Below are 27,589 nucleotides of genomic sequence, written 5' to 3' on the forward strand. Positions count from 1 at the left end.
AGGAGAACGGGCAGCAGGAGAGGGGCAGCTGTGGGGCAGGCGTGGCTGAGCAGAAAGAGTCCCCCCACTCCAGGCCTGGCCTCAGCCTCTGGCTGTGAGCTGTAAGAAACCAAGATTTTTCCAAATGCTTGAGGAACTTTGTCTTTTTTTTTTTTTTTTTTTTTTTTTTTTTTAATTCCTGGACAAATGTCTGCTCCTGACAGGAAACATGACTGGATTGAGTATAAAACGCTGGCTGTCCGTGCCGCCCAGCCGAGCCCCGTGTCTGTGTCCCCGCGCACGGAGCTCCGGCGGCCCTGGGCAGGGAGGCGACAGGGAGGGGACACACAGGGGACACGCAGGGACAGCGCCGCAGCATGAGGGTCCCCGGGTCCCCCGCAGTCGTGCCCGGGGGTGCCTGCGTGAGCGAGAGGGTGCGGAAGGAGCCGTGGGGAGGGGACACTCGCCCGGGGACAGGGACAGGCTGCCGGGGCTCCTGCCCCCGCTCGCCGCCCCCCCAGCCCCGGCTCGTCCCCGCGGGCAGCGCCAGGAGCGGGGCCCTGCGGGAGGGCAGGGCCGGGGGCTGCGCTCCCCCTGGGCTGGGGGAAGGGACAGGAAAATCGAGACGAAGCAACAGCCTCCAGCTTTTCCCTTCCTCTAATCTTGCTTCACTCCCCTTGCTCCCTCTCCCTCCCTCTCCCCTTTCCCCTCCCTCCCTCTTTCTAATTCCTGCCACTAGCTCGGAGCCTCATTCAGCCGCCGCTGCCGCTGGAGTGTAATAGGCTGAAGATGCTGCCGAGCCCGCTCCGCGGCCACTTGTGAATGGGACTTGCGTGGTGTCCCCGCTCCGCAGGCGGCCGAGGGACGCGGCCGGAGCCGCAGGTGAGCGGGGGGAGCCGGGCAGCGCTGGGGGAGCCCCGCCGGGGCAGGGGGAGCGGCGGGGCTGAGCTCGGGAAGGGAAGGGAAGGACAGGGGGATGCTGGCGGTACCCGGAGCTGGCGGGGCCGAGCTCGGGAAGGGAAGGACAGGGGGACAGGGGGATGCCATCAGTACCCGGAGCTGGCGGGGCCGGCCAGGTGTGCGGAGCCCAGCGGGGCCAGGCGCGCTGCGGCGGCCGCGGGGTGCTCGGAGCGCTCTCGGCGCTCCGGAGGGAGAAGGAAAACGCTCCGGCAGACGCCGCTTGCCTTTTTTTTTTTTTTTTTTTTTTTTTTTTTTTTTGGATTTTTTTTTTCCCTCTCTTCGGTTCTTGCTCGGGGGTGCGGAAGGGAAGGGAGGGCTTTAGCGTTTGGCCGTTTTAAAATGTTCCTCCGGAGACGCAGATGCCGAAAGCCCCGAACTGAAAATCTTTTACTTGCGCCGGAGCTCCCAGGCACGAAATAGATATGCAGGAATTAGGAGTGCATGAAATGAAGGATACTCTAGCCAGAATGAAAAAGGCAAAGACTTTGCTTTATACTCTTCCCCCCCCCCCCACCCCCCCTTTATTTATTTATTTATTTAATTATTTTGCTGGCTTTCAAACGCATTACTATTCACAAGGTACCAAAATGGTATCTGTCTCTACCACGGGCTAGTCCAAAAAGCATTAGACTCCTGGGTGATGCATGCATAAGCACATCCCCAAGGAAGGTAAAATAGATCAGGCTGCAGGTCCCCATAAATACCATTAAGTTCAGAATAAAAGTGCTTCCTGTGCAGCCCTTCGGGAGCACATATAGCAGTCTGACATCATGATACAAACGCCTTTACCTCCTATAGAAGTCCCTCTTTATTGTCTACTCTTTTAAATATTCATTTGGTGAGGAGAGAACCAGTATATGCTGGGAGAGCTTCTTTGTACCGCTGCTACAAAGGACAGAGCGGCTGTGTAACACAGTATTTACCTACCCAGATATCTGTGACAAAGGAACCTCTTTAGCAAATGAGGTCACTAATTCAGAAATTGGCCCTTTATGAGGAAAAGGCTCATTTCTTTTTCACGTTCCAATTACTATCAAGTCCCTGGGAAAAAGACTTTCTTCCTATTGATTTGTGATAGTGATACGATAAGGTTTTCTAGACTCCGTGCCTCCCTATTAAGAAATTAAATGTTTTGAATTATTTAATAACGGAACTGTTGAATAAGAGAGGCACTGCCAGGCTCGGGAGCAGGGAAGCACGCACTCAGGCGCTGCTGGATGCTCCTTTCCCCCTCCCTTGCTCTTCCGTCTGCCTCAGTGATTCCAAAGTCTGTGTGATTCTCCGGGTAAATACTTTGTTCTCTTTTTCCATGCTGGCTAACGGATCCCAGTGAATAAACTGCCTTTCGATGTAGAAGTCCTGCGATATAATTAACCTGACATCTGCCTCAGCCAGGTCTGTCCGCCGAGGTTTGGAGCACAAATCGATGCTTGTGCTCGGTCCTTTGGCTGGTTTTACAGACAGAGATACGCGCGAGTCCGTGGCAGGGGAGCTGCAGATGTTTGTTCGGGAGCAGCAGGTCCCTGGCAGAGCTGCACAGCTCCTGTGGCCGGGAGAGGGGCAGTGAGAGCAGGGGGAATGGGGAGCAGGAGTCTGCTCTGAGCTCCGTGCCTTAACACACAAGGCATTCTTGGAGCACGTTTCTGGGTCTATAAGAGTCTGTGCTCTAGAAAACAGAAGTTTCTGGCTGCAGTTCAAAAGCAGTTCTGCTGCCTCTTGCAGAAGAACAAAATAAAGTTGCAGAACTAAGAATAAGATATTCAGTAAAAGAATCGGAAATCCTTTAGGAAAATTTTACCTAAAGGACATCTTTCTTTGGCAAGCTCTTGTTCTTAGGCCCTGAAATAGGATTTTTTTTTTCACCTCAGCCTTACACATCAGAGAATGAGCATGGACAGAGAATGCTATTTATAGGCTTCTCCACATCAGCTTTGACTTTGCTACAATTTTAAGTGTTACCTGTCCAAAGAAAACAGTAGGAACTAGATTACTTCATTAGCAGAAACGCTGCTACAATAGGACATGACAAGGGATAAGTCACTGCAATTTATCAGCAGCAGTTTCAGAGGAAAATATGTATAGAAGTGTTTGATTGAGAGATAGGGCAGCTAAATTAATCTTTCTTCTGCATAAAAATATGGGGAAACTGCAAAGATTGGAGTGATTTCTGTGATTTATCTGATAAAGTGCTTTAAAGTGTATTATGTGATTTCAGCTTCAATTAATAAGCTATTCTGACAACATCTGACATATTTAATTTAGTGTAAGGAACATATGTGAAGTTCAGAGTTACAGTAGACTGAGACTAATATTCTTATTTTCTGCAACTGCTGTAACATAAGAGCATAACTTGACAAACAAACCTTCGCGTGATGAGAATTCCACAATAGAACCTATTTCTAGCTCAGACATCATAGAAATTTCAAGTCATCTCACACTTGGCATCTCTTCTTTTTGGTGAACCCCCTAACTGAATTTTGAATCCATTTTATAAGCTCAGTGTTTAGCGAAATATCTTCAGTCTGTAAGAAGCAGAGGTCTCATCTGGAATCAGTTAATTTGAAACAGTTTAGCAACACGCTTCCTGGACTTGTGTGTGTGTGTGCGCATGAGTTCTACCAGCATTTTAAGCTAAAATCTGGGTGTAATTTGCTATGCCGTACCCATTTTTATGTTTTTAATGGCACTTCAGCTTTCATTGTTTCTTTGTTGGGCCAACCTAAAGCTTGGGTATAGAAATGACAAGGTGGCCATTGATTTAAATGGAGATTGGGTAGGGCGATTTGTCTGGGTGAACACTTTATGACCATTTAATGCCATCTATGTCTTTCTAAGTCAGATACCTTGTCTCTTACTGGTCAAGGAGCACGGTACCCACCGGCTTTGACACATGCTGGGCATGGAGTAAAACCTCTTATATTATTATAGGAGGAGATGTAGCAGCCCTGTGCCGGGTTTTGGCGCTGAGGACTCAGACTGTGCGATGAGCGGAGCGCGTTATTGCCGGGGGAAGGAGGGCCGGGATCGCTGCGGGGCCGGGATCGCTCGGGGCCAGCCGGGCTGCGCTGCGGCGGGCGGGCAGCAGGGGGCGGTGCTGCCCCGCGTGTTCCCGGAGCCTTCCCGCTGTTCCCGCACCGGGAGCGCCCGCGGGATGCGGGGTCGGACCCGCCGCGCGTTCCCGCAGCATTCCCGGCTCTGTGCCCGCGGGATGTGGGGCCGGACCCGCCGTGTTCCCAGAGCATTCCCGGGGCCAGACCCGCCGCGCGTTCCCGGAGCATTCCGGCTCTGTGCCCGCGGGATGACGGGCCGGACCCGCCGCGTGTTCCCGGAGCATTCCCGGCTCTGTGCCCGCACCGGGAGCATCCCGCGGGATCACGCCCCACTCCCCGGGATTGCACAGCCCTCCAGCCCCGGCCCTGTCTTGGCTCTGGCGGAGGAGTTTGGGGGTGCTGGAAGTGCGGCTGGTCTGCAGACAGGCTGACTCCACAGCTGGAGCTGGGTGTGGAATAACAGAGCGGGCCCCTCTCGGAAGGGTTTTGCTCGCTCTTTTGTCCCTTTTCAAAGGCAGTGTCGATTCATGCCACGCCAAGAGTTTAAAGGAGGGAAAAAATGATCCAGCGAAACAAAATGTATTTCTTTCAGAGATGATATCGGATTTGAGAGCTCTTATAAAGACATCCCTGATAGGAGGAAAAAAAAAAGACATTAAGCCAAATTGAACTAGAAAAGCAGATTGGTCCAAATCACTTCCATATATCCTGCAGCACCCTGGAATACTCTGGATATTGTTACTACCCACAGAATCATGGAATGGTTTGGGTTGGAAGGGACCTTAAAGCTCATCTCTTTCCACCCCCCGCCATGGGCAGGGACACCTTCCACTATTCCTGGCTGCTCCAAAGCCCATCCATGCTGGATGCTGACCAGCAAGGATATATATGATCATATAGATTTGAAATGCTTGAAGGCATGGAAAGAGGCTTATTCCAGCTGCCTTCTTCTGATGTTCTTGTAGACACTCCTTTTGGGGTGTTCCTACAGACTAGATCTTTGATTTGATTCAGACCAACCACTTTGCTGTGCATAAGAAGAATATACCACAAATAACAGTGGTAACTGTTGCAGTAACTCTACAATATTGCAGAACATCTGGGTGCAGCCAGGGAAGTTCATTAATGCACCTAATCCAAGTTCTAATCCAAGTTGAAGGGGAAAGGGCGCAGGAGCCCTGTGAATGCCCATCCTCTGAGCTGCAGGGGTGGGAACGGCCCTTCAGGTGCTCCCTGTGCTCAGGCCGGGAGGGAACTCCGAGCTGGTAGTGCTGATCAAGGCCCTCCCGAGCAGATCCTGCACGGCAGGGACATCAGCAGGGACATCAGCGATGCCTGGAGAGCCAGCAGGCATTCGGAGAGGAGCGTGTGGAGCGGCAGCCGTGCTGCTGAGCAGTGCTCGGGGGGAAGGTGACAGCCAGGCTCCTTTTGCCTTTTTTCTCCTTTGCGGCTTGGGGGTGCAGTGACTCCCAGGCATCCCTGTCCCACCGGGCTCTGCTGGCTCCACCAACCCTAATTTAGCTCCTCGGTTTTGAAGTGCTGGCTTAAGCGAACTCTAAGGGGGTTTTGTGTGTGTGTGTTTGGTTGTTTTTTTCCCTCCAAAGTTTGGCAATGAGTGAGATCCCTCTGCCTTTTGAAGCAGCAAGAGATCATCAGAATTCTTAATTGGAATGCAATGGCAGGCAGAGTTGGAGTAGTACAAATCAATGTAAATGGATTAAAAGAAAAGGACCAAGTAACTGAATGTAAAAAAGGAGCCAGGATTTTCCAGAGTGATTGGCGAACACTGCAGAAAGAGGTTTCCAAATATAATTCATTATTTATAATGATGTTTAATTGTTCATCAACAGGTAGTCTGTAACCACATTATAGATTCACTGACAGAAATTGTGGATCATGGAGCATGATAATGCAGACAAAATTGGACAGGACTTTGATATGTGAATGGCAGCTGTAGGAAATGCCTGTCAAGACAGTAATTACAATTAAGGTTTCATTAAATGGTGTTGGTGCAGACTGGCACTGTTGCTGTGAGCTCCCAGTGATACTTTGAGGACACTGCCCGTGCAGGGGAACACTGGAAAGACGAGCAGTAGGAATTTTATTCAAAAACCCTTGAAAACAGAGGTGCACCTGTATGGTGCACCTGGTGCAGGTTTTTGTGCCCTATGAGCAAGCCCAGTTTGAGCTCAGCCTGGCTGGGTCAGGTTTGTCCCTGTCCTGTCCTCCAAGCTGGGACAGGCAGTAAATCATGCTGTGCCCCGTCACAGCCCCACTCCCTTCCACGTGAGCCCCTAATCACACAGTCTCTGCTAGCCTGGGAAGACAAAAACTTCCTTAACTCGCTACCAATCCCATTGAAGGGCTGCTGCTTCTGTCCCACATGTCAGTGCTCTTACTTTTACATCAGATATTCCAAGGGAGAGAGTCATGCTTAAGGTTAAACTGCTGCCATATAAACTCTGGTTCAACATAATTTTGATCCCAGTGAGGCTGCTGATATATACTTTTAAATAAAATCAAACTTCAGAAACACATTAATTGGTCTCAGTGGTTAAGTTAAATAGTTAAATACATGCATACATATCATTCTGCCAAGGCTAAGTCATTAGTTCAGTGGAAAGCAGAAATGATGGCTCTATTGGAATCAGGAGACTAAACCCTATTTCCATTAATGCTAACTGTTTTATTAATACATGCATGTGTCGGCATTAAGTCATAAATTTAAATGGTCTGCCCCTTCTTGATTTAAAGTAATTATTTCACAGATCTTGGCTGCTGAATGAATAACTCTGTTACTCCTTTCATCTTTTGTCAACTAAGATTTTTGGGGGGGTTGTGTGTGTGTATAGACATTGCAAGGCAAACAAAAGAAATAGAAGTTGTGCAAAGTTGGCTGGCATTTGAACCAAAAATAAATGTATTTTCATTGCCCAAGCAGTATGCTGGTAACCTTGCCAGCCCCCAAGCAAGGGTTCTCAGACCTTTGTAGTCACAGACCTGTCTGCATTTTATGTGCATTTTGTACACTCATTTACAGAGGTGACTGGAAAACTTTGATGGAAGCAACAGGTTAAAATTGCAACCTTTATATTGCTTAAGGAAAATGCCATTCAAAAAGTTTATCCCTAATTTTTTGGACATAGTTTAATAAGAGAGCAATAAAGAGAGAGAGAAAGATAAAGAGAGAGATCCTGAGGCAAATACAGGACTTTGAATGGCATTTAGAAATTAAGAAAGATCTCATTAGAATAGAAAACACAGTTGAAATGGTGGGATTTAATTCTAGAATTCATTCTCACCCTCCTCAGAGCAATGCTGCCTTCAGAGACCTAACCACACACTGGTGCAGTTCAGGACTTCTCAGCATCACTCAGCTCCTGGTAGATCACCAGTCAGGCCAAGGTTTTAGTGCATTTCTTGCTTTCAGGGCCCTTCCTGGTCAGGCAGGAATGGCTGTGAGCTGCTTTCCAGGAAGGAGCAATATTAGAACAGCTGAATGCTGCCAGGTTAATTCAGCACATGCAGAGCACTGATCAAACCCTCCCATTCCATATTGCATGAGGCACAGGGATCAGCACCCTGGTGGAACTGAGAATCACTCCAACATTTATCCAGCCCACACAGAGAACAGATATTTTTTATGATAATGGCTCCTTCCCATTCTCTTTCAGGATATTTTTCTTGCAATTGAAATTCCAGACATCTTCAATATTTCACATTAGTGAAAAGTCGCTGTTCATTCACAGTTTCAAACCCAATTTCTCCAGACGTAAGAGGTTCCAAAATTTTGAAAAGCAGCTGAATAATAATTTTACTTGGGGCTCTGATTCAAATAGAAAATTTTGTCCAGTGCTGATTGTTGCCTTTTTATTTGTTACTGTTCCAATTATAGCTGGTATAGCTGGGAGAATATGGCTGATTAGTATGCATTTCAATTCTTTTTAGCACGGTGGCAATTTCCATAGCATTTCTTTTTCTAAAGCAAGAAGAAAACAGAGCAGGCAGTGGCATTTGCATGCAAACAATTTGTCATTTACATACAAAAGGGCTGATTAGGTAGCAACACATGTGGCTGTAGGTCAGACAGGATGGTCAGTATTGTTCTTTCTGTCCTTAAAGTTGCGAATTTTGTAATATTTATATGAAAAAATATACTTATAAATTCATTACTTTCATGTTTCAAGTGTTGAGTTACAAATCCTCTTAGGGATCTCTGATTTTCCGTGGTGCTTTGGCTACAGCCCTGTAAGAGAAACTGGTTTTAGCTGATCCCTTGCTCAGTGCTTCCCAGCCCTGTACTGCAAGTCCCAGTTCACTGCCCTGGACAACCAAAGCTGATTTGGAATATTCAGAGCTAATTGGGGCATCTGCATGACCTGGCTCACAACAAACCATGTTCAACAGCTGAGGCTGATGTCTCTGTGCCCTCCGAGTCCTGCCTGTGCTCCTGGCCTTGGCTCGGGGTCTCAGGCTCCTGCACCTTCAGCTGGAGTTCACTCACCTTGCTGAGGTGTGGATGACACTCCTTGCCCCTCAGTTTGTCCGATCCTGCTCTCCCTGCAACTCCAAATCTAATATTCAGTGAACATTTCACACCCAGACTTTCCCACTTTGCAATGCAAACTTTGCTCTGCCCTCCCATAACCTCCCCTTTAGCAGGTACAGTGACCTCTTCGGACCTTTCCTTTTTTGTTTTCATATTTCCCCTTTACTCAGCCAGCTCCATTTGTGTTCAAAAGTGCAGGAATTCTTCTCAGTTTCAGGCTTGCCCGACATTTGCCTTCTCTGACTCTTCCTACTCCCTGAATTAAGCAAGGTTTCCTGTCCAGCGTGCAGGGCAATCACACCCCTCACTATGAGCTGGGAGCTGATGTTCAATGATCTTCTGCTGACATTATTTCACTTTTTTGGATCCAACAGCAAAAGCTCATTTTTCTGTGTGTCTCAGTAGATATCAGAGTGCTGGGAGCAGCTAAAATTGATTCTCGGTATATTCAATGGCTTCAATAATTATTTACACCATGACAAAGAAAACCCCACATTTAAATGAAGCAAGAGTGTGATCTGAGAAATACCTGAGCACTCTCCTGAGAGAAGAAGTGGGAACCAGCCCTACTGCCTCTCTGGAGAAGTGCAATATGCAGCTGTCACATGGAACTAGGACATGATGAACTCCGTGGAAAAGGCAGCACGAGGATTCGCTCCAGGCTGCAGTGATGTGCTGTCATTCTGGAACACCACAAAGTGGCTGCTGGCTTGGGTTTTAAAGGAGCAATCAAAACACATGAGGAAAATCAAAAGTCAAACTGCTAATTTTTTTCCTCATGGCATGAACTTGACATTGAGTTCCACCTTATTGTGCCCTTCAGTGTGGATCTGTACCTTTGCAAGGCACAGGGAATGCCCACCTCGGTTAATACATGCTCAGAACTTTGGTATTGTGGTCAGCAGCCTTTTAAAATGATTCATATGAGCAGGCCAGTTTGAGCTGTTTATCTGATGTTTGTACTCTCCTGGTTAAATTCAGGCTGGTGAAGCAGATGTGGTGCTGGAGTCCATGGGGTTATCCACTGACACTGGATTATTGAGCACACCCTTGATGTGGCATTTCAGGGAGTTTTGGTGGCTACCCTGAGTTTGTGTTTGAGTTTAGATGGAGTTGTGTATCCCAGGGCTCAGCCAGGTTTTGGTCCTGCCAGTGTTAGGAATGCTCTCAATGCTCCATCAAATGGATGAAATTGCACTAATATGTGTTTAATTATCCAATCAAGTTGAATGTGAAATGAGTCGGGCTGGGATAACCAAGCTGCAGAGGAAGTTCTACCTCTCAGATTTACCAAGATTTGCAGCTGCTCGTTGTGACCTTGGCTTTTGGGGATGAACTGGAGGTCAGGGAGGGTGCTGCTGGGATTTCTGCCTCCCTGGCACGCTCGGGGCTCTGACCATCCTCTGCACATTTCCCATCACTGAGGGACAGGGTGCAATTCTGTGTTTTGCTCACAGAGCTGTGAAATCCTGCTCCCAACTATCCCCACAAACACTGTGGGGAACAGCTCAGCCTTTATGGTATTTCCCTTCAGAAATGAGTAACCAACAAGTAATTTCTTAGAAATTATAGGAGAGCTACCAAAACTCAGGACTTACTTATTTTCCCCCCAAAATTTACAGAAGGTCATTGATTCTTTATTAAGAAAATAATGTAAATGAAATTAATCGTGTCTACAAAAGACTTTTCCATTCATATTTAGTCATTTTGCCTACTGGAGGAGAGAAGGAGAATATTTTTGCCTGGAGGTATCTCCCATCTGGAAATCACATCCATTTTTACTAGAAATGAAGTAATTCAAAATAAACCGGAGTAAAGCTTGTGTTTTAACTGTTTCCATGTTCTTTGAAGTATACTATATTTAACCCATAGGTGCCTTGGGTATTTTATTACTCTGAGTTAATGAATGCTAATTGCTTGTTGAATTTGAGATCAGCAGCTCCTCCTTTAACATTTTTCACTGGTTTTACCAGGAGTGTTTGCTCAAAGAGGAAGATTTCCCTTTTCTCATGTTTGATATCCTTTGGCTTTATAGAAAAATGCATAAAACTGTGTGTACATTGACTTCTTTTCTCATTCTTACCAACTCATTATACACATTTCCCCTCTGGGCTTTACAGAAAGTCCCAAGTTTTATTTTCCAAAAAATCAGAAAATCAGAAACATTCCAACTTTTTAATAACTTATCAAGCATTTTAATGTAAATACATGAATTTCCATCTACATCCTCATGCCCCAAAATAATTTGCCTGTTATCTAGGGGAAGGCAGGCATGCTCATTATACTTTTTGCAGCCTGTATCCTGTGAATTGAGATGTCACTCTGCATGACAGGGATCCTTTTCCCAGCTGTGCTGTGAAGGACAGATGCCTTTCTGCCATGAATGAGACCAGAAAAAGTCATGTTGCAGAACTGTTTTTGCCACATCTCAGTAGTCTGGTGAGGTCATTTCCATAATCCATGGAACTGCTGCTAAAATTAGGGATGTATCCATGGCTGTGTTGTTGGAGCTGTGTAGGGATCTGAGTGAGAGATCGCTATATATTAATTATGCCTTCTAATTATGTCCTTTTAGTAACCTCCTCATGTCCCAAAAGAATCTTAGAATGAATGATGAGGAGCCTAATTCCTCATTTATGTGGAGGAATTCTCTCAGTAATCATATCCAGAATGGCAAATCAGCTGAGAGCACAGTGTCTGCACTGACTTTGGTTGCTGTTTTTCTGCAGGCAGCACAACCAGGGCTTTGGCTTGGTCATGGCACAGATTAATTCATCCAGGTGCTTGTATCTGAGGAGAGGGAAGGCTTAAATCCACTTGATTTTCCTATTTGAGTGTGTTCTTTCATCTGACTAGAGGGGTCTGTGCCCACTCCTGTTTCTTTTGGGGGGAATAGCTGGGAATCACGGATGTGATGAACTCTTTTGTACTGCCAAGGCAAACCCCTTTGCTCCTCAGCAGTATTTTCATGCCTCAGTGTTGTGCCATCCAAATGCACCCAAAGAATGCTTTTAAGACAGATTGACTGGGAAATAATTTCAGCTTGTTTAGAGGAAAAACGTTCAGTCTTTCAATAAACATCCCATCAAGTGTGTGGTACAGGGATCCCCCTGGACCTGCCCTGCCTGCTGTGCTCCTTCTGGAGCTGCATTCCCACCTGGAGCTGTGGGGCTCGCTGGGGAGCACCAGGCAGTGTGCTGAGGGTGCCCAAAGGGTTAAAGCCCGTGTGGGCCAGCTCTGTGTGCAGCTTCAAACAGCCACAATCCACATCAAAAAGGGACTGCAGCCCTCCTTGATCAAAGCTCAGGTAATTTAATTATTTGCCTTCATGAATCAAGGGGTCCTTGAACAAGCTCGGGATGCCTGGATATTAGAATATGGGAAATTTATTGTTTCACTCCTTCCAATGTTCCGACATCAAAGACAGCCTGTTCCTATAAACAAAGCAGTGGGAAGTCAACGAATCCAAGTAAAAGCTAATGTGGAGAGACTCAGCTTTCGGAGGTCTTTGTGAGCTGGAAATTAAGATGATTCCTGTGGGGTGAGATATTTACCGCTGTGATTCTGAGTCTGTTTCATGTAGAACATCTGTCCCACACGGAAATGCTCAGTTCCTGCTCCTGTACAGCCACTTAGTCGCCGTCCTTTTCCCTGCTCTCTGTTCTGGGCGACGTTTCGCGTTTGGGTTGCAAATCTTTGTGTGCCGAGCTCTGAGTGGCTCTCGGAGCACGTCACGCTTTGAGATTCTAATTAGCGGGGCGCAATTAGACCGGGCACCCTGCGCGGGGCGGCTCCGCAGCATCCCGGGATAAATGCGGGATAAACTCGGGAGGGACGCTCAGTCCGAGCGCTCCCCGTGCCTCTCACAGCGACAGCTCATAATCCATGAGGCCAAAATGGATTGGCATTTTTAAAACCCCAGCCGTAGCAGAGGAGCGTGCGCTGCCACCAGAATGGATCCTCCGCCCGCAAAACTATTTCTAGGAGACATGAATTGCTCTATCTTTCCCTTCTCTTTTCATTTTTACATTCTCTTTTCTCGGGCTGCCAAATTTTCTTTGGCAGCTGGGGCCTGAGCCCTGTTGTTTCCTTGTTCATGGAGCAAACACAAAATACTAGAATTTCTTCTGGTAAGTGCCAGCCTCGGTGTGTGTGCTGTGTGTTGATGTGCTCCGTCATTTCTGCATAAAAACTCTCTCCTTGCCTGTGCTGCCCTGCTTTGGATGTGCTTTTGGATGCATTTTATTCACAACCTGCACCAGCCTTGTGTGCCAAGCTGCTGCTGAAGGCAGTGAGATGTCTCTGTGCCTCCTCACGTCTCAGCAGGAGCCAAAATAAATTAGTGGGAGACAAATCAGCAGAGAGAGGAAAGAAATGCAGTCACTATGTGCGGTGACAAATGTTTCTGAGAATGATATAAAAGTTATCTAAATAGAAAACTAAACAGTGGCTCATTCCACCTGTTTGTATTTACCTGTGAGATAAGAGCCACAAATTTCTAATGATGCAGATCGTTCTGCAAATGAATTCTTTTTCTTTAAAAATGCAATGGGAATATTTTAGGGGAAGGGCTGCAAAATGTGAAATATGATAAATAAATTACTTAATTATTTTACACAACACAGTGGATAATTGAGATAGCAATGCAGTATTCTGCAGCTCAGTGGTGAGGAGCTCTACAGAGAGTTTTGTCTATCATGGTGAGAGGATGCTTGGAGAGATGTTGCTCTGCTTGGTATAAAGAAGGTGTAACCTTCATCTATTGATTAACTGTAGAACAGCTCCATCAGCTCTGTGCATATCAGTTCCCTACAGATCACAGAATTTAATCAACTCAGCTCCATTTTAGAGACATTCCAAATTCCTACAGCAAAACCCAGGCAACTGTTATTGGAAGAATGTTTCATTTGAAACTCTTAAAACCATTGAGTCCCATTTTTCAATTTCTTTACTTTTGACATGGAACTTTTAAGCCTGAAAGGCCTTGTTTTTAATTTCCATGCATTAAATATGGTCAGTTTTATTACCAGGTGAAAATCTTATTCCTTATTTTCTGAGCAGTCAGTCACAGAAAGTTGATTATTTCACTCAAGGGGAAGTTGCTTGGTTAGGATTTCCAGTAGCATCCAAGACAGCCAGGCAGGACTGCCAAAAAGTTTTCCAGGCCAGGTTGGATGGGGTTTGGAGCAACCTGGTCTTGTGGAAGGCATCCCTTCCCGTGCCAGGGGGTGATGTTTAGGATCCTTTCCACCCCAAACCATTCCAGTCTCAGAGTTGCTGTGAGCTCCTGGTGCAAGCAGGGTTCTGGCAGCCTCAGAGTGTGCCCCAAGCTCAGAGCTCTGTGGGCAGTGGATGACCCACGGGCAGAGCTTGTGGCCATGCCATTACTGAAGGAGGAGGAATTGATTAGCAATAACACACTTCATTAACACTCCACTTTCTCAATCATTGTAATTGTGGCTCTTCCCCTAAAACATCAAGTGGAGCAGGTTTTGTTTCAACCAAATCAATCTAATGTGTTAGAATTTACATAATTTCCTCTCATTTCGTTTATGGAGCAGCAGGAATTTTAATTTGCATTGTCTGTATAGACTATAATCAAAGTGTTAAGAGCACAGGGTTTATTCATTATGTATGGCATGTGGTGACAAATTTGCATAATGGGCCACATCTTGCTGAAATGTTCCTTCTTTCCCCACATCTACCTTGGCAATTTCATCTATAACTGATTTTCTATAAACCTGGTAATTCAATTACTCCAGACTTTGAGTCCCTTCGAATATTTAGTGGGGAGAAGTATCCCTATACAAATTAAAAAGTGGATAAAATATCATACTGAAAGATGAGAAGGGCAAAGGAAAAGCCTTGAAAACGGGGCTGTGGTTCGTGAGTTAGGGAGAAAATAGATACAAACCCATTGTTGCTGTTGCAGCAGAGTGAAGGTGAACATTCAGAGGATGAATGGGAAGGGGTCTTTTATGTTTGTTTAGTGGCAATTCCTACACAGACTCTTTCCTATGAAAATTTTCAGGACTAAGTTAGGGACTAAAAAGCCATTAAGCAATTAAGGTGCTGTCAATGGAAACCTCCATCATGGACTGTTGTCTGCCAAGGCCAACATTCACTTTATGAAAACGAAGGGCTTAGCACAACATAATTTTTTTAATAATAGAAGATTATTATATTTTAGCACATAGAGAAAAAAAATGTAAGAGCTAAAAATGTTACCTAAATGAGAGACATAATGCATCCTTTGGTTTGAATACCCAGTCTCCATGGAGCATCTCAGAGCATAAGATTTATCATTTAGAACTTCAGTTGGTGAGTTTTGCATGTGGCACAATTTCATGCTCCCTTCTGCTGCCCGAGGATAGTCAGACTAAAATGTAGGAATTTACAACTATTTTTGTTTTATCCAGCTACCTTACAATCCAACAGTACAAACAATATCTTCTATGCACTAACATGAACAGAAATTAATGTAGGATTTTTCAAAATTCTGGTAGGAGATTTATCTACTTTGATCAAAGCAAAGCTCTTGACAGAACATCTTTAGATGATGACAGCCACGCTCTTTGTAAAAGACTACATGGACAGGAGTTTCAGTCCCTAAAGGAAATATTCATACAGATAATTTTATTAACACAGTCTTAAATCCCTCATCTGAGGTGAAGAGTTCAAAACTCCCAAAGTGCATTGTATTATTTCAGCTAAGAAAAGGGGCTGTGGGTGTAGTACATGACTTGTGTTTGCAAGTTACATAAGGAGAGGAGCAGACACAAATCTGACATTTGTGAATCTTTCAATCTCTGGAGTGAAATTTTGACGAAGCTGTTGGCACCCAAAGTCTGCCAAAAGGGTTTTAAACAGGATTCTGTTGCTGTGGGTGCAACAGCTGCACACAGGAAAAGGAGAGGGAGCACTCTGAGTTCACATCACCAAACTTTTAAGATTAATGCCTAGAGAGAGGGTTGCTCAGTTGATTTAGAGAGGTGCAGAAGACAAATATAAAGCCACTTAGCCTTTGAGAGAGAGAAAATCCCAGGAAAGGGGAGGTTCATTTTGCACTGGGCTCTCCACTAAAAGGTCCTATTAAGGTGATTAAGCTGTAACATTCTCAAGCCCTAACAGTGGTCACTTTTTTCCCCTAGCTTTTCACAGAAGTTGCTGTTCGTGCAACGTCTGAAAATGCCATCTCTCTCTGCTCTCCAGCTGCTCTGGCAAGACCTCTCTTGTCTACTTTCCATCTTTTTACATGCTTACTTATTTTCCTACCATTTCTCCACGTCCATTAAATGTTGTTTAAAAAGCTGAAAGGATCTCCCAAGGTTTACAGAGAGAGACACAGAAAGGGCGAGTCAGTCTTGGTTGTCTCTTTGCCCAGCCATATTGTCAGGGATAAACAATGTGTGTGCTCAGGATTCACATCCTTAGAGTGCTCCTGGATGAGCTCCAGAGGTGAGGGAATGTGTACAGGCTTTTTAATTGTTTCCCCTCCATACCCTTTGGATAGCTTGTGGACAGCTGCAGGCAGCCTGAACTGATCCTGGGAGCCTTGCAGAATATTTTGTCAAACTGAAATCCCTCTTGAACCACACCAGGTTCTGGAATCTGCTCAAGCATCAGCACATCTTGCTGGTGATTAAGCACCACCTGAAAAAACACCCAGAAATGGAAATGTACCCAGAGCTCCTCCTGGGAGCCAGCCTGTCCAGGTGAGAATGGCTGTGAAAGGCCAAGGGAAAACAGGGAGAAGTTGAAATATGTGAAGATACACTAGGGGCAATACCAGTTCATCCCATCCGAGGACGTGCCCTCTCTGGGGAGCTGCAGCTGCAGACTGGGGGAACCAGGAGTGGCTCTGTATTTGTATTAACACAGGGAATTAAACCTGGGGGAACTAGGAGTGGCTCTGTATTTGTATTAACACAGGGAATTAAACCTGGGGGAACCAGGAGTGGCTCTGTATTTGTATCAACACAGGGAATTGAACCTGGGGGAACCAGGAGTGGCTCTGTATTTGTATTAACACAGGGAATTGTACCTGGGGGAACCAGGGGCAGCCCTGTATTTGCATTAACACAGGGAATTACACCAGCCAGGTCAGCTTGGGTACTCTCAGTCTGCAGCAGCACCTCTGAACTGGCTCTGTCCTGCTGCTTACTGGGGGAATCAGAGCTGCTGGTGTCTGAACGGTGCACTAAGCCTGCTACTGCCATGAGAATAAAATGCAATAGTCAGGGCAATATATCTGAATCCAGCTAAGCAGCTCCTGGCTGCTGCAGGTGCTATCGCTCCCAGCCTGCTCCCTGCAATTTCAGATACAGTTTTTCTTGTCCATGGCTTCAGCAGCTGTCATATAGATCAGGCTCCAGCCTAAATCTCTGTCTGTGGCACTCTTTGTGAATAAGAAAAATGTGTTTTACAACTCAGTGTGAGAGATGAAAGCAAAATCTGATAAAGTTGAAATGTTTTACAAGTTTAGCGAGTTGTCTCTTGAAATAGCTACAGAACTTGGGCAGCCACTGAAATAAAATGTACATGAGTCAGTTGAAATAGCAGCTATTTGTTGTAAATGCTGTAATGTGCAATTAAACAGGACCACTTTGATTTTTGTAAAAGACTATAGCTAATCCAATTAGAGAAGTGCCTAGATTAGGGTAATTAAAAGACCAACTGCACCTCCTTTCTACCCTGAGGGGCAGAGTTTGGTACCCAGGCAGGAGAACACTGGGATGGTTCATCTTTGACTGATGTGGTTTGGACCAGACTTAGGCAAGCTTGGGTCACTCACTAGGGTTTTTTTCAGTTTGTACTCTTCTTCTTTTGGAACATGAAATGTTTTCTTGTTTTGTTTTGTTTTGTTTTTTTTTTAAATATATCCTCCAGGGCTTTTACATTGCAAACATATTCCACTTTCAGAACCTCTGCTTGATTTCTCAGGCTCTGTTCTTATGGCACTTCAGGCTTTTCATCATCTAGTGCACATCTGGAGTTTCCTACACTCAAGCTTGTATGGTGCTTACACGTGATGGTGTTTTAGGAACTGCACCTTTTCAATGTCCTTCTGTGTCTGCCAGAGCCGAAGTCTAGAAATTCCTGGCTTTCTTTTTTTATTCAGTAGTGCATAGAGGCAATTTCTTTGATAATTTACATGATAAGACAGCAGTGCAAGTAGAAACCCCTTGTTTTAAGTGCCATTATTTATATGGTGCTTTGAAACGCTTAAAAATAATGGTGTTGATAGCTTTCAAAGGAAATAGATCTGCTGCAAATAGACAAAACATTCCACTAATGATTCTTTCTCTCTTTGACCCTGTTTCAATCCAGGGACTATAAAAAAAATCCAGTCCGTTCAGACCTATTAAAACCTATTTAATAGGTTTTTGGAAACTTCGTTTTGAATCAGGGAAAGATCAGCAAAATGACACTGCCAGCTGGAGAGGAAAAATGAGATGTCTTGTACATGAAATAAGTGCTACAAGTCTTTGTGAGGCAATGGCTGTATTTTTTCCCCTGCATGATTAGATTTTATAAATATCCTGCCGTGTTCAGGTGTGTTCTGCTCTGCCCATCAGCAGTGCAGGGCTGTGCTCCTCTCGCAGCTGACAAGAAGCCAGCAGCTGTTAATGACAGCACTGGGATTTTAGGCACCTTTTTCACACCACACTGACTCTGTGCTCGCAGGGTAATTATCTCTCGGCTCTGCTCTGTGCCACTGAGCACTGCTCCTTCCAGACATTTCCCAAGAATTTCCTACGATTTGTGGGGAAAAGGACCCTTCACTCCAAATACGATTCATGTAGGGGGATTACCAATGTCTGCTCCTTGTTTCTCTTTTTTGAAATGCTTTCAGCGAATTTTGGGCAGATTACAACTTTGGGATGGGGGACGATAAGCAACTTTGTATGTTCTTGGACATCAAAGGAATCCCGGCACATATTTGTGTGGAAGGCATCAGAACTTTTGAGGATGGTTAATAGGGTCAAATGCAGGCAAAGGCAGAGATCATGGAGGTGTTGTATCTACAGTCTTTGTTTCATGTAAAGTTTGGCCCTGCAGGAAGCTCGTTATGGCTTCATCATAAGAGCTGAAATACAAAATAGACTGAGCAGTGCCGAGGCAAGAAGAACATGGATCCTCTTTGCTCCATATGCACTCTGCCAGATGAAAGACAGATATAAAATTAATTCTTATTTATAAAATTTCACCCCAATGCTGCTTCATCTTTCAGCTTTTCAGTGCCTGGATCTTTCAACCTATGTCTCTACTGCCCATTTTTCAATATCCTCATAGCATGGGTTCCCTTTTCACATTCTTAAACTCCTTCAGCTCCATGAGCTTCTTTCTGCTGAGCTGCCCCAGGTCTGAGGGTTCACATTGCCACAAGCAATGGATTCCCAACCTCAGTTCAGGTTTTCCAGCACACTTACTATCCACAGGGATCTCCCTTTTGCTCTCCTTTTGTTGTTGGGTTTGCATTTATTTCCTTTCTCTCTTTTTTTTTTTTTTTAATACTGTGATTCTAATTATTTCAAGCATGCTTACATACTTCAATGTTTTGAGAGTACTAAGTGTTGTGCAACATGAAACATGAGACCAGCCTCAGAAATCCTCAGAACCAAGCAGTGTCAGCAGGCATTTGAAGAGGCTGTGGATTGCCCAAGGCAGCTGAGGGAGGGGTTGGATTTCTGCTGCCACAACCCTCAGGTGGCACCAGCCCAAGAGCTCATCAGAGGAGTTTCTCCAGTTTCTCCTGAGGAATGTTCAAAACGGAGCTGCCACAGCCCTCCCAGCTCAGCTGCACCAGCTTTCATTACCTGAACCTGCCCTACCCCTCCAAGCCAGGCTGCCACCCCAAATAACATCCTGGGGGAGTTGTTCCTTCTAAAGTCACTTGGAGGAATGGGGACCTTTGAGTGAGGGAACATCAAAACTTGTCGTAAAAGATTTTGATAAAAGAAAATAAAGAGTGGAATTTGTTTTTTATAATTACACTTCTCAGATTTATTTGCTGTCTTTTGGATCAGAGAAGGAAAATTCTATTTGCAGTGTCTTTTCTATATAAAATATCTGTTGTGCTTTTTCAAATTAAATATTGCATGTTTATTAAATTCCCACAGAGCCTGGGAAAACCAAGGGGTGTATTTTGGATTAATGGACATTTAGTGAAATGCATAGTCTTGTCCTTACAATTTAAAAATAAATTTTGTAAAAATTCTTCACACTGTATCAGTTCACAAGATGTTCCCTGTATTTCATTTGCTTTTTTCTGACTACTTCAATATGACTATTTCAGCTCTAATTACTTGTTTCTTCATTTTAAATAGAGGAAATATAAAGATTTTATTCCTAAAATGTCCCTTGAGGAAGGAGGAGAGTACCACAGAATGAGAAAAAACTCAGCTAAAACTCTGTAATAATATCTCAAGGAACTGTTAAGGTTTTCAAAAGAAAGAACATTAAATTAATACAGGGTAGTAATTTATTTCAAGTATTTTCTTCAGATACTATGGTATAGAACGACAATATTTATTTTTCTTATTCTTGAACTCTTATTATTTTCTCCAGCTTCTTTTAGGAGAATGTTGTCAGGTATCTATTTCACACATAAATTCAGTAGTTGCAATCCTTTATGCAGAAAAGAAAAGACATTTACTACCTTGAAGTGATGGTGTCTCAGATGCTAAAACAAGCAAAAATCATAAAGCGACAGACTTGCTGTAATTTTAGCTACTTATTTCCTGGAAGAAAAAAAACCTTAATTTTTAATTCAGAGGAAAATTAATTCCATCCCTTAGTATTCTTAGTAAATGACTCATGTAACAGTTTTCAGGCACAGCAGATCTGTCTTTGGGTAAGACATAAGATTGAACTTCAGAGGAACTGCTGACGCCCACATGGTGTCAGTTGGACTCAGCTGACACCACTTGCCAAATTTATTTCTTTGTCTGCCCCTTGTTTCTCTGTAGGAGAATATGTGGCTCTCTTGGAAGGCGTGTGGAGCATGGAAATGTGCGTGCAGTTGGTGGGAGAGCCGTGCTTGCTGTAACAGCAGTAGTAGCTCTGTTCAGAGGGATGGCAGCAGGGAAAATCCACTAGCACAGCCTCATAGAGCTATGGAATAGAGGTGCACTTCACAAGTCAGAGGTCTGAAATTATTTCTTTTTTTAATACTACTATTTTTTAATCAGTTTTATGTCAGGACCGTGGCAGGAAACAAAATTTTCTTCAAATTGAGATGTTATCTCTGAAAGAAATGTACTCTCACCAAACCGTCTGCTCCAATTTTGGAGGTTTTTTTTGTGGTTCAAATTTGAAAAAAAAAAAATTCTTGTGAAGAAGATATGTTTTGGGTCCTGTTCTACAGCAGAAAGTGTTTGCTGATAGAGTTCTGCCAGGAGAGCTGTATCAACAACGCTCCTTATTTTAAGCACAGCGTGTGCTGGCAAAGAAATGCTTTTATCAGTTTGTGGATAAAATTCATATGGCAGAAATGACTCGAGTTCTGCCACCTGAAAAACTTCTCAGATTTTTGTCTTACACTGTCAGGAGGGGCTGAGGCATCTCTGATATAGGCTGGACCCAAATTTTCAGGGAGCCAGAGAAAGTGAGACATTGCTAATTTAGACATCTCTAAAGTTTCTGCTATTTTTTAGACATTATTTCTAGAGTCACAATTCTAAAGAAACACTGTTATCACCAGCACAGGGAGGTGTCAGAGCGAAGGGATTTAAGGTCTTGTAAGAACTGACAGAAAAGATTGATAGACTATATAGTTAACGTCACATTTGCTAATCTAGAGAGATCTGAGTAAACAATGTGGGTTCTTTTCCTACCACTGCAGATTCTTTTAGTGACTTGTTTTATGGCCTTCATCCAGGCCATTCATCTCTTTACACCATCCCAGGTGGCTGTGCCCATCTCTTGGAATAGGTTTGCACATGCTTTTACAAATCTAGAGGCTTTAGGGAGATAGGACCTTCTGTCAAACCAGAAGAGTTTCCAATCTAAGTAATCTAAAATGGGTAAGACTTTTCTTACATAAAAGCCATGTGCTAACCCAAAAACCTGGGGATGTAACAGTGACCAGCAGTGCCCTTCAGAATCTGCAGGAGCTGTAGCTCACTAGCTACATCATTATTAAATTAGCAAAATTAAGCACTTCTTAGCTTGGAAATGCTGCTGATCCATTGCTGGTGAGCAATGTGTCATTCACACACAATCCTCAGTGCAGAACTCCATTTCCATTTTCCTCTGGATAAGCTTATGAGCGCAGAACCTATTTACTCCAGGCCTGTGGTGTTCTTCCGAAGACAGGACTGTTTAGGGAGAAGTAGGACAAAAAATAAGTAAAGAGAGCTCTCCATCTGTCCCAGATGTGAGTCTGGGTCTGCTCACAGCAGTTACACGAGAACACTGCTGCACCCTCTTGCCTCTTGCCCAGCAAGAAATTTCCCGGCAGCACATGTGGCTCTGGAGCCTCCCTCAGCTGTGCAGAAAGCTCTCCATTATTGCTGATAACTGAGGGAACTTCCAGGGTCAGGTCCTGTTTTTTCAGACTCAGCTGTCTGTCCTGTCTTTAGTCAGAGCTGTGATGGTGCTGTAGGTGAGGATGGAGCTGCTAAGCAGAGATGAGACACCAAGGGAGATGCTCAAGGGGAGAAAAGATGCCAGGGATGGGAGATACAAATGTCAGGAGTGTTCCTTTCCATGGGAGCCTTTGTGGGGTTATTTCCCTTTCAGCATTTTTGGTTTGTAAGCAATGAAAATGTGAGTTTATACTGTGGGGATGGAGCATAAATACAGGTGAGGATCAGCTGGCACCAGATGTTTTCTTTGCTGGTAGGTTGAGAAAAGTGCTTGATAAACATAAGCTTTATATCCTAATGCATTGTATATACTACATTATATACAATGTAGTTGTATATACATTGTATTTAGTTAGTATATATAGTAATATATATTCTTTTGGCAATATTGTTCTAACCACAATTTTCTGTTCTGGTTGTTTGTCCTTCTTTCTCCAAAAGTTACATTTAAAGAAAATGGGCTGCGGTTTTGATTTCTACTTTGTGTATAGAGGAGGGAGTTCTGACTCAATGTTTTCTGTTCCTTTTTTATTTTTTTTTTTACTGCTCTGTATTTCAAAGACTGCTTTGGTTTTTATTAGTTGTGTCACCTTCTCTACACACAAAAGTCATGTGAATTAAGCAAAATGTGTTCTTTGTTTTAGGGATTTAGGACGTAGAAAGTGAGTTAGGCCAAAACAAAAGAGTCACCAGCGCAGATGCAAAGAAGATAGTTAAGGCTGTGAAAATTAAAAGAACATGAAAATTTTAAGGCATTTAAAACTTGCTGAGTTTGGGATGAAAGGCAGCTGATGCCTTGGCACAGCAGCTGTACTGAGGAGATCCTGGCAATGGCATTTTGGCCACCCAGAAAAAGCTGTGCTCTTCCTAAAGACACTGTGAACCCCACCCTGCTCCCCTCCACCTGCAGCTGGTTCATCCTGAGCCCCGCTTAAACAGGGAGCAGCTATAGGATGTTTTACCTCCAGCCAAAAATCTGACCTGAAACTGGTACTGAAAATGTGTTTAATGCAAAGAAGGAAAAAAGTTAACATCAATTTATTGAATTGCAGCTCTTCCTTCCCAAGAACAGGATGAATTTACTCTTTAGCTGTGTGCTGTTTATTTGGAGAGGTACTAGATGGTGATGAAGGAGGATGGAGTGCTCACTAAACATTGCAGAGATGCTCCAATAGCAGCCTGAGCTTCTGCTCACATTTTACCAGGAGCACAGAATAACACACCAGCACGGCTTCAGCTCTTGGTAATTCTTCTAATGAGCTGAACTTGTGCTCAGCTCGTCTCCTTTTCCCTAATTTTGTGGGCCTAAAATCTGAGTATAAATCAGAAGTCACCTGATTGCCTCTCTTGGTGTTTGCTGTTTCAGTGCAGCAAAGCCATTTCTATTGTTGGATAATAAAAATAATGCTTGAGCTGATGTATCTTATTAGGCTTCATATCAGTGGAAGTAATCTTGACCAAACCTGGTCAGATTTCAGCCCAGGTGGGAGGAATTAAAAAATCTCACTCTGCTGTTTGTGATTGAGGCAGCCATCCTGTTTGCTAACTGGAGCTAATGATTGCTGTAAATTGGGATACAATTAGTTTGGATTTGACAGCAGAAGTGTTGGGTGTTCACCTGGATGGAGCTAATGAGAAATTCTAAATGTGATTATTACAGTTTATCCAAACAGATGCTCCTACCTTGCCATAAAATCCTGGTCATGCATTCCCCTTTCCTCAGAATTGATGTGTTAAAATTAAACAGGTGTATGTGCCAGGAGCCAGGGAATGGCTCCCAGTGCCAGAGGGCAGGAATGGATGGGATCTTGGGCAGGAATTGTTCCCTGGCAGGGTGGGCAGGGCTGGCCCAGGGTGCCCAGAGCAGCTGTGGCTGCCCCTGGATCCGTGGCAGTGCCCAAGGCCAGGTTGGACACTGGGGCTGGAGCAGCCTGGGACAGTGGGAGGTGTCCCTGCCATGGCAGGGGTGGCACTGGGTCGGCGTTGAGGTCCCTTCCAAGCCAAACCATTCAGTAATTCTATGACTCTAAGAAAAATATACTGATTTGGTGTAATTAAGAACATAGAGTAATTTTTTTTTAGATTATTTTAATAGCATTACTTAATTTTGTTACAAGAATTCACTTAATGAAGGTCATCCAGCTTTTCCATTTGCAGTATGTTCATGTAATAATTACATGCTAACACTGTAATTGAAATTACTATTCAAAATAGCAAAATACTCAGCAAAGTTTTGTGTATGTAATCAACTTTTCTCACCTCACTTTACCACACAAGCACAAGGTCACTTACATGCATTGTTGGTGGAATTGTGTTTATTTGTTTTGGGGGTTTTTTTGTGGGCTGTTTGGTGCATTTTGAGCTGGGTTGCTGTGATGTACAAGTGATGTGTGATAGACTTCAATTTCCTAAATGGATTTGTAGTTCTTGGAGTTTGGATCTGGACAGGAATATTAGCAATGACAGCTCGCAAGGCTGCTGTGAATAGTTGCACAGAATATGCTGTTTCAGCAAATGCACTTGATTATCTGGATTCAGGGAAGCATTTGCAGATAGAGGATCTGAAAATGTGTGAATTTGATCAAAATGTTTTAATCTGAAATTAATATTCATAGTGCTTTGGCAATATTTGCATAGCTTTTATAATGGCTCATGGGCGTATCAGACTACTTTCACTTTCTTATCATGGAAAATGAATTAATTACTTGGAGCAAACAGCTGAATTCAGACAAACCCCTCTGCTTTCAGGGGGTTGAGTGAGGTTCTCATCACAACTGATGGCTGAAACTGTGTCCAGGAGCCCAAGGCACATCTCTGTACAGAAAAGCAGTGAAATCCATGGTTCTGCTTTTAGCCATAGAATCACAGAATCATTAAGTTTGGAAGAGTCCTTTAAAATCACCAAGCTCAACCAGCACCACCACCACATTCCCACTGCAGGAAAAGCCTCAGCATCCCACCACAAACTGCCACTCCTGTAGCATCCCCCAGGCAGCCTTGCTGTTCCAGGCTCACAGTTATTTTTACATTTCTTTATGTTATCTCCAGATCCAGGACTGAATCCATCTCTTTTTTTTTTCTGCTTAAAAAATGTGGACTCATGAATCTAACAAGCCTTTTCTCCCTCACAGTGGGGAACTTAAAATAATTCCATTGTTTTCCTCACCCAAAAATGAAAATGCACTTGTGGGTCTTGCCTTCTACCATGCAAGTTGAGAAAATCTGGATTTAACACCAAGTGCTTGTAGAAAAATTAATTATTAAAATTTCTACAGAATTCTCAGTTTTTGATTAAAGCTGTCCAGCCTTGCCATTGGCACCAGAAAGTTTGCAGCTAAGCCTTCCTGAGGGTTTTCAAATACATAAAACTTATTTTTAACCTTTTATTTATTGTTGCAAGCTGATGCTTTCAGGTCTCTGATGCCATTTTCTCCCTGACATCTGCATGAGTCATACAGTGCCTTTATTCACTGCTTTGTTACTTTTCCTGTGCTGCTGATGCATCTTTTGGTCTACCTGGCTCACAAATTCTTAAACTTGGAATTCAGCTGCAAGGTTAAGCACTGCAGCCTTAGACTGTTTTCACCTTCTAATTTTTCTTTACTTAATCACATTAATACTTTTTGGTTATTCCCATTGAGGTCACCTTCAGTATCTTCTATAGTCAGAACTTTTCATCATTCCAATTTATCTTTTAAGTACAAATCTCTCCTAACTTTAAGTATTTGTTATGTGGTGACTAAAAATCAGTGGGTTTTTGATTTTGTTTCCTCTGCAGTTACTGGAACTTTCTCAGAGTAACCTTCATTTTCCTGGTTGTGATCACTGCTGATAACTGGATTCCGAAATTCAGCTTTTACCTTCCCCTAATGCCTCATGCATTTTATTGTTGAAGAGTTTAGAATAAAAAGTAATTTTGGATAAAGGTTAAATGTAAGTGGGTAACTTTCAGGAAATGTCAACTTAATTTTAGCAAGATTATAAAAACTTTCTTTTTATTTTTTTGCAAAGCTTTACAAGATGGAACGTGCTCTTTTTCTTAAGGACTGTACAGTCTGCAGCATTTTGGACAGTGATCCCTCTAACCAAATTTGGGTGATAGTTTTGTTGAGACTATGAAAGTTGGATAAAAGTAACTTGACCTTGAAGTTTTATTCACATCATTTTTATGTGCACACTAATTTGTGCTGATAGACGTTTGTCCTCTGACTAATTTGAAATTTCAGAATGTTTGATGATTTTCCAGCCTATAATTGAGTTAAAATAAGACCTATAAGGAACTTTCCTCCATCTGATTGACAGCACAGATGATGCACCTAAACCCTGCCTGCTGCCAGCTGATGAATGCCCAAGGAAGTGCTGCTTCTCTCTTTTGAGTTTCCTCATCCAGAGGTTTTAATTATTTGTGCAATTTACTTGCTAAAATTAGACATTTTTGCTTTTCTCTCATAATTTTATAAAATTTCTGTATCCATCTTAGATATTAATATATTAATTTCTTAGAAATATTTTCAGCAAAGTAATCTTGGGCTCCTTCTGAGGTTCCAAAATGTCATTCAAAACCAGAGGGGTTTGTCCCCTCCTGATCCATGTTAGTTCATGTGTTAGAGTAGGTTAACAGGGTATTTAGGAAGAGCAAAATTTTGAGATCTGCTCTTCATTTTAAAAAACAGAGAGTGGCCCTTGCATCCTCATTTTCCATGCAAGGTCTTCCCTTTCAGGTGCTAAAAGTACTAATTTAGAATATTCTGCTATACAATTAACAAACAAGATTGTGGAAAGGGAAAGGGTGGCAGGAGTTCCTTTGGTTGTGAGCTGCAATCACAGAATCCCAGAATGGTTTGGGCTGGAAGGAACCTTAAATCCCACCCAGTGCCACCCCTGCCATGGCAGGGACACCTCCCACTGTCCCAGGCTGCTCCAGCCCCAGTGTCCAACCTGGCCTTGGGCACTGCCAGGGATCCAGGGGCAGCCACAGCTGCTCTGGGCACCCTGGGCCAGCCCTGCCCACCCTGCCAGGGATGAAGGGAAGAATTCTCTCTCACACCTGCTCTAACCCTGCCCTCCTGGAGCTTCATGTTGGAGGAAACCAGCAGTGAAGAAAAAAGAGGATGCACCTTGCCTTGGTCCTTCCCTGTCCTGCAGCTGGGTCAGATGTGTTCCCAGTGTGGATTGGAGGAAGTTCAATATTGTGCTGCCCTTTTTACATCATTTGAGACAAACCTCAGCTCAGCTCCTGATGTGCAATGTGTTTCTTTTACCAGCAAGACCTAATGAGCCACTGTCCCTCTGCTAGCAGCTGACTGAGAGCAATGGGAGCTGAAGAACAAGACAAAGCCTTGCAAATCCCATTTTCCTGCCCTGCAAATGGATGTGTGCTGTCACTGAAACATGCTGAAAACCCAATTAATCTTACCATGTGGTTCAAAATGCAAACGTTCTGTGTCCTTTAAGTGTGG

General features: G+C 43.9%; 1 protein-coding gene across 1 annotated transcript in view; it reads left to right on the forward strand.

Annotated features, from left to right (window-relative positions):
• The first annotated feature begins 270 nt into the window (after nucleotides 1–270).
• CDH11 (cadherin 11) overlaps nucleotides 271–27,589 on the forward strand; it is an 81,021-nt gene continuing 53,702 nt past the window's right edge. Inside the window, 2 exon segments of the mRNA XM_033069519.1 lie at nucleotides 271–413; nucleotides 719–861. The gene's annotated coding sequence lies outside the window, so the exon portion shown is untranslated.

Source organism: Catharus ustulatus, chromosome 11, assembly GCF_009819885.2.
Source record: "Catharus ustulatus isolate bCatUst1 chromosome 11, bCatUst1.pri.v2, whole genome shotgun sequence".
In the NCBI taxonomy this organism is placed as follows: Eukaryota; Metazoa; Chordata; class Aves; order Passeriformes; family Turdidae; genus Catharus; species Catharus ustulatus.